Genomic DNA, 7,541 nt, shown 5'->3' with positions numbered 1-7,541 from the left:
GGTGTCAAGGAAGCATCTACACCAGGGTGGAGAAGCCGTCATTGAACAGGGGAGGGGGTCTACGCCACCACTTATCCCCCACTTACAATGCTGTCCTTTCATCACTTCCCAGGAAACTCAACAAACGTAACCTATTGGCCTCAGGTGAAGATACCAACGATGGTCGTTCAGTCTCGGCCACAGGTAGTCTTAACGACCGTAACGACTGTCGTCACAGCAACAAGGAACACTAACGAACCGGCGGTATCGATGACCCGGGCCAACGACCCCACTGAGGTTAAATAGCTGAGTTTCCCTGCCAGTCAGTCAGAACTGAAGAAGTCCTTTGGATGAGGGACGAAACATCTTCCAGTATCTTCAACCAAGTCCAGTTGCCCTTGACTTTAACCTTCGTGGGAGAGAGAGGGAGAGATACTGCAAATGAAAGTGGGGAAAATGTGTTTTTACCATATTTTAATTTTGGAATAGAAGAAACCTGTATGAGTCTGCTCGGCGCCTGCTGTCCTCAGGTCTCTGTGTCGTATCGATGAAGCAGATAAGTTTGAGACTCTGCAGAGTTCAGACTTCTGTGGAAGTGAGGAGGAAGAGGGATGTGCAGCAGGTGGGAGGGGAGGAAACCCAACTCCTCACCCCTGCCCTCGCCTGTCCACTGAACCCCCTCACACCCACCACCTCCTCCGCCGGACTCTTTCTATGTCCGTCAAGGAAACCAGATCCTCCGTCTCTTCACCTTTCCTCCCACTCCTTGTTTATGTGCTACCCGCCTGCAGTAACCCCCCCCCTCCCGTGGGCCGGTGAACCTGACCTCTGACCCCTGAACGAGGAGGGAAGTGTTGGTGTTAAGTTGTCAGGTCGTCTAGAGGACAGTCACCTGATCCTCTCGCAGCCAGAGGAGAGACGGCAATAAAAATAAATAAAAGGTGTTGTTTTTCTTGGAGTAAACTTCTGAAAGTGTTGTTGACCCGCTGACCTGAATTTTCTGTTGCTGACATGAAAAGAAGACCAACCTATTGCAGTCTCTCGCTCTCTCTCACAACATATATTAAAAATAAAATAAATAAATAAAACCGTGTGTGTGTGTGTGTGTGTTTAAAAAAAAAAAAAATTAAAAATAAAACAGTAAGCATGTTTATTAAATATATATATTAAAAATAAAATAAATAAATAAAACCGTGTTAAAAAATATATATTAAAAATAAAATTAAAAAAACTAAGCGTGTGTGTATATATTAGACAAAAAATAATAAATAAAAAAAATCAGTATCAAATGTAACAACAAAACAATTACTAAAATATCAAACGATAATAATAATTTGAAAATCTGTACAGTTATTTATCAGTCTGAGGTTCCACTGCTTGTCCTCAACGTCTCTTGATCTCTCTCGCTCGATCTTTCAAAGTTAAAGATACCACAAAGATTTCTTTGTTAACCACAGAAGCCTCATGGGAGCTGCAGTTGTTGGATGCTAAGACTCATGGGATATGTTGTTGTTGATTGTGACAGAATTATTATGTTATGTTTAAACAACCTACAACGTTTTAGTTATATTTATTTTAACCATTTTTCTCAAAGGCCTGCTGTCTGTTTGGGACGTTTCTTGTGGGTTTTAGTGTTTCTGAAGCCTTTTGTTTCCACGTTATTTCCATACAGCACTCAACCTCCCTCCCAGAAGTTTGTGACAGAAAATATGTTTTCAAAGAAACCTTTTGCTGCTCGGATGCCTTTTTTTTTTTTTATCTGCACAATGAGGAAATGTGGACAGTGAACATATGTGTTTGTTTTCCTACAGTATCTGCACTGAAGAAGCTAAAGAATGAATTGCATTGAGAGAGATTTGTGTTACTGATCTGTGTCGCTGAAAATAACCTGGAATAACCTCCTGGAAATAAAGTGAGGCTCCAGGTAGAGCTTGCCCAGAGCTCTGCACACAGTTTAAGTTACAGTCGGTGATTACAGACGTTCCTGGCATTGCTCATGTGCAGTGTTGAGTTTTCCCCGAGGCTGCGTCTTCAGATAGAGCGCGAGTTGTTTCCGGAGAAGAGATAAGAGCTGCGGAGGTGCTCGGTTCTCAGCCTCCCTGCCGATCCGCTCCACTGATCTCCGTCCGTAATGAAGCATCTATCAGCAGAGCTTCGTTAGCTCAGGCATGCGGCCTGCTCCGGCGGGTTCTCGACCCTGCGCTGCCAAACACTGTAGGTCTGCGTGCTCTGTAATTACAGAGCACTCCCTCCATCGTGACGCGGAACTTACCTTCGTGCCTGCGGGCGCAGAAAAACAGAGGATGAGTCAGTGAAATCGTGTTTGGCATATCCAAAGCGACGAGCTAATACCTGCAGGTACTCCATGTGTTTGTTAATGTTCATCCATACCACAGCCAGAGGAGTGAAACATCGGGGCCGGTTTCCTGGACAGGTTGTATATTAAACCGGGGCCTTGATCTAAAGCGGTCAGTTCTGGTTTAAATGTGGTCTAGTTACTGTGTGGCTGTGTCCTGGGCTTTGACTAGGCCGCTCCTGAGTACATCACTGGCGTGTTTGAAACATATTGGTCTTCACTGAAATAATTCTGGTGTGTCCACTGACGGGCAGGTGGCATTAATCTGAGGTTAAACCTGTCATGTTGGAAGTTGGAGGGAGTTGTCGGGCAGTTGCATTGTACAGCGTCAGAAACTGTAATGAAAAGGACAAAGTTGTGAACATTTGTCATAATTTAGGAGAAATGTGAGCCGCGAGAGGACAAAATAAAATGGGAGTCTCCTGTGAGCTAACCCCTGCTTTACAATTAACTTTATTTGTGCTTAAACCAGGCGTGTTAAGCGTTGCTTTACCTGGTCCGTGCTTGTAAAGTATACAAAGTCGAGCAGCCCTACTGAAAACCCTTTTCCATAGTCAGGGTCTTGCTGCTGTCATTTGCCACAGTTCGAACATTGCAGGTCATCTCTCATGAATGATGTTCGTGTTCGTGTTTGTGTTCTGTCTGTGCTGTGAATGGCTGTGTTTGGGAAAATATTTCTACGACTGAAGGAACATTAAGTTAGCTGCTCCTAGCAACCACTACCACAGCGTCTGAGTCAACGCCTGCAGGATGGAAACTGTCAGTTTTGGGTAAAGACATTTGCTAACACGAACACAGCATCAGAAAGGCACACACATAGTCTTGCTTTAAGTGAAGATCTTGACTTGTTGACCAGTCGCACGCGATGGTGCACTGGCTGAAACAATGCTGTGCAGTAGATGAGCCTGTTATCCCTCCTGCACTCACGGAGGCAACCGAATATAAACGCCTCTTTTTCTGGTCTCAAAAGATTTTCCACAGCTCGAGAAAAAAGCTCTTCTCTATTATTCCTGATAGTATGTAAGATGACACCGCTCCTTTCTCCCTCTTTCCACCTCTCCCCCCCCCATCTGTCTGACGGGAGCTGAACTCGTTTCAGTAAAAGCCCGGAGAGGAAGGAGAGGGGGGCTGAAATCAGAGCCGCTCCCTCGGAGGTGGAGGCGATTTATGGCATGTTTGTGCACGAGGAGGAGGAGGAGGAGCAGTGGGAGGAGAGCGGCAGAGGGAAGGAAAGGAGGGCACGAAGCAGGGACAGAGGTTGAGGAATTGGGACAAAAGTCTGCCGAGAGACAGAAAAGAGCTCTCAGGTTTATTGTTGGCACTGGAGAGCTCTGAAAGAGGAGGATTAGGAGAAGGAGGAGCACTCAGTTCACTCTGCGCTGCTGAACTTGGACTTAAAGCCACATGTTTAGATCCCGCTGAACGCAGGAAGGGAAATATTCAGGTAGGACGACGGGGCAAAGGTCGCTGCTGCTGGTTACTGGTTCACGTGTGTGTGCAGCCTTGAAGGTGGTGTTGCTGGCTTGTTAGTTTGATTTAAGAAAAGGCAGAACTGGACATGAAGCGAGTGGAATAGGACGACTGTGAGAAGGCGTAGGAGTGGAAGCAATATGTATCTCTGCATGTGTGTAAACAGGAGTAGTATCTTCCAGCATGTCTTCCTCCACTCAGTCTTTGTAGTGCAGATCGTCGATCTCCCGTCAGGTTTCCTGTCTGTCGATTCATCAAAGCTTTTTTCCTTTCATCTCTCGAGCGACCGCTGACTTGTATTTATCTGTTTGCCTTTGAGATGTTATTACAAGGCACCTTTACACCTGCCAGCTTCAGTGTACTGTCGGAGGGGGTGGTTTTCTTGATGTTTGTTGAAGTGCCTTAACAAGCAGACACGCTGTTTTACCTCCACCTCCAGTGGTTTCTATCCACGCGGATAGTTTTGGTTTAATTTCTCTGAGATTACTGCTTCCCCATCAATGCAATGGAGATTAATGGAATTTGATTGGTTTGTGGTGCTCACAGCATTGGAAAATCCCATTTTAAAAAAAAAATTAAAGGGAAAAACAACACTCAACAGCAGGGTCTCTTTCTAAAAACAATAACCCCCTGATCGCTGTGAACAGTTTTAAGTGGAAATATTTCTGTGGTAGTTCCACTGAAAACGAGATAAGCTGTTGAGCTTTTAAAATGTATTTTATCACTGGGTCCTCCTCCTCCTCCTGCAACATAAGCCATTTCTACCAAAGCTCATGCACATGCTCAGTATATTCCTAGTTCATTTGTTTCTCCCAAAATATGGCAAAGCATGCACAAAGTGTGCAAAGTGTTGACTGCCAATGGAATTTGAAACCAATTAAACTGTGTTTTAATTACATGTTTTATTAACCATGTTCTGTGCCTAAATTTACTTAAAAATATAAAAAAGCCATTTAATTGCCCAAAGTGTACTTGCATTGGTCAGTGTTATTTTTTTATATTTTTACTTGTCTAGTTACTTGTCCTGGGGTCCACATATGGCCACTTTATTAGGTACACCTTGCTAGTACCGGGTTCTGATGCTCAGTTTGAACTTCAGCAAGTGTTGACCACGTCTACATGCCTAAATGCATTGAGTTGCTGCCATGTGATTGGCAGCTATTTGTGTTAATAAGCAATTGAACAGGTGTACCTAATAAAGTGGCCGGTGAGTCTATGAACTACTAATAATCATAGAAGCAAAATTAACCCCTGACATAATGCTGCTGGAAGTATGATTTATAAACCATGGACCATTAGTGCACAATCCTTTTCACTATGATCATCTGACTGACTAAATAGGGATGCTCCGATACGGACACTGGCCTGTTTCTGCCTCAAATAGCTAGATCGAGTATTACATTTATTCATTTAGCAGACGCTTTTATCCAAGACATTGCTATATATGGCAGAGGTTGCACGCCTCTGGAGCAACTAGCCGTTAAGTGTCTTGTCACAGTGGGAATCGAACCCGGGTCTCTCACACCAAAAGCATGTGTCGTATCCATCACCGTCGGTCGGTCGATTCAGTTCACTTGCGTGCATATACTACATGTTGCGTCAGCAGTGCACCGGTAGACCCGAACATTTTACTAGGAGAGCTAACATAGCATTGCATCACACTTGAAACGCCAAGAAGTTCAACGGTTACTGGCAGTATGGACAGGACATGGTCCAGGCAGATTGAAAATCTGCTTTCTCCACCTCCTAAAAGAGGTTTCCTTGCCTCTGTTGCCAAGTGCTTGCTCATGGTGAGAATTGTCTCTGTTAATATTAATGATCTAGACCTGCTGTTTATGAAATGTGCAATGAGAACTTTTGTCATCAATTAGCGCATTTTTAATAAAATTGAATATCTGCAAAACCAATGTTTCGAGGGACGCCTCTGCAAAATATAAAGCTGCGTTTCCACCAAAAGTACCCAGAACTTTTAAGTCTTCGGATCTCTTTTCAAGGAACTAAAAGTCCTTTAGCCCACTGTTTGCGTTTCCACCGCGGTCTAAAGAGCTGCGAAGATTAGGCAAATTAACCAGCTGACGTAAACACTGTACTAAAGTCCTTATGGGCAAGTCCTGCCACACAAGTCTCGGTCTCGCCGTTGCTATCTGACTATTATGATTATTTTTTTTTTAATTGTTTTGCAAACAACAGTGGAAAAGAGAGGATCAGTCGTAGAAAAACATCCGACATGCTCGATTTAAAGCCAGTAGCCTCTACTCGCCCATTCAGAATTTCCCTGCAAGGCAAGTCCAAAGTACCGGTACTTTTGGAAAGTGCTTCCCCACTGAACAGGGACTTTTTGAGGGTAAAATGAAGACAGTAGAACTACATTTAGACCTGGTCCCTGCGGTGGAAACGCAGTGAGTTCCTCCAAAGGTTCCTAGTTCCGGGGTTTAGTTCATTTGGTGGAAAAGCAGCTTAAAACAACCAACTTAATCAAGCTCCTCCAGAAGCTTCATGCCAAAGAACAGTCTCTACCTCACAGTGGGGAATAGAGCTTGTTAATTTTACACTTGTATCTGATTGGTGCTCAGCATCGGCCAGCACCCAAAGCCCAGGAATTGGAATCGGGACTGAAAAAGTTGGATTGGTGCCTCCCTAACTTAAGACGAGTACGGGGTGATTTGTTGATGCTGTTATCACATTTTACGTTTATTAAAAAAAAAAAATCTCCACCAAGAACAGCAGTGATAATGTAAAAACGCTGTGTGGCGTTTAAGAGTAATTTTTAAAATGAGTAATGTGGTTCAACTCCTCTGTGGGGAGGCGGACAAAGGCAGACAGTGTATCATTGTGAATTCCTGCCTGCGTCTGTGGGAGTGCAGGGAAATGAAATGAAAAGGTCGTCCCCGGTCACAAACCCACTAATCCCACCTCAGCTCACTCTGATAAATCACAAAGAAATACACTCGACCTCACAGAGCAGGGCCAGCGTGCCAACAGTACAGCAGATTAAGTCGAGCACGCCTCTGACCTAAAGGAATCAAATTAAAATCAGAACAGGAGGGTGTGCCGTACAGTCGACTTATTACAGCAGCTCATTCCTGCCAGAACCAGAAGAAATGTCAGACAGTCAGAGTGAATGATAAGATGACTTATATTTGATCTCTGTGATGAAATATGCATTTTCTGTACCACAGCCGGATTAACCTCCCAGGAGGATGAACAAAAAAGATGCTGGGGCCCTTTTTAAACCCCTCGTTTCTTCCGCTCTGTGGACACTTTTTTTTCCGAAGCTTTCTCTGCTAGAACACTACCTAAACCAGATTTGCTGTGTGGTCATTTCATTAAACACATGAACTTAGCAATATGCAGTAGGGCCAGCGCATAAATCACAAGCACTAAAAGTAGTCCAACTATTAACCAAACTGGAATAATATCCACAGGCTAAGATGCTAACAGGTTAGCTTGTAACCAGCCCCGATTAACGTGAGTTAAACTTTGTCCCACAGAGTTCGAGTGAGCTTCACATTTAAAATTTGCTTCAAATTTGAGGTGAGAGCTTTTCTTCGCTGTTGGAGTGTGAGCATATGACTATTTCCTGCAGGTAGTATGTGCCAGTGCAGACCCGCTCCTTATCAAACTCCAGGAAAGAATTGGTACCAAAAATGTTTTTCCAGCACTCATATATATATACACACACACATACACACACACACATACACACACACACACACACACACACACACACACATAC

The 7,541-nt window shown here is 44.0% G+C and overlaps 1 protein-coding gene across 5 annotated transcripts in view; it reads left to right on the top strand.

Annotated features, from left to right (window-relative positions):
* Positions 1-7,541, top strand: part of large2 (LARGE xylosyl- and glucuronyltransferase 2) — a 101,430-nt gene that overhangs the window by 54,866 nt on the left and 39,023 nt on the right. The window contains exon 1 of one of the 5 annotated variants that reach the window (XM_046031939.1): positions 3,627-3,779. The exons of the other annotated variants lie outside the window; for them this stretch is intronic. The gene's annotated coding sequence lies outside the window, so the exon portion shown is untranslated. Of the gene's footprint in view, positions 1-3,626; positions 3,780-7,541 lie in introns of those variants that run through there. 5 annotated transcript variants of the gene reach the window in all.

This window comes from Micropterus dolomieu, linkage group LG20 (genome assembly GCF_021292245.1).
Source record: "Micropterus dolomieu isolate WLL.071019.BEF.003 ecotype Adirondacks linkage group LG20, ASM2129224v1, whole genome shotgun sequence".
In the NCBI taxonomy this organism is placed as follows: Eukaryota; Metazoa; Chordata; class Actinopteri; order Centrarchiformes; family Centrarchidae; genus Micropterus; species Micropterus dolomieu.
Note: the sequence above shows the minus strand (reverse complement) of the source record. Positions and strands in the feature narration are given on the sequence as shown.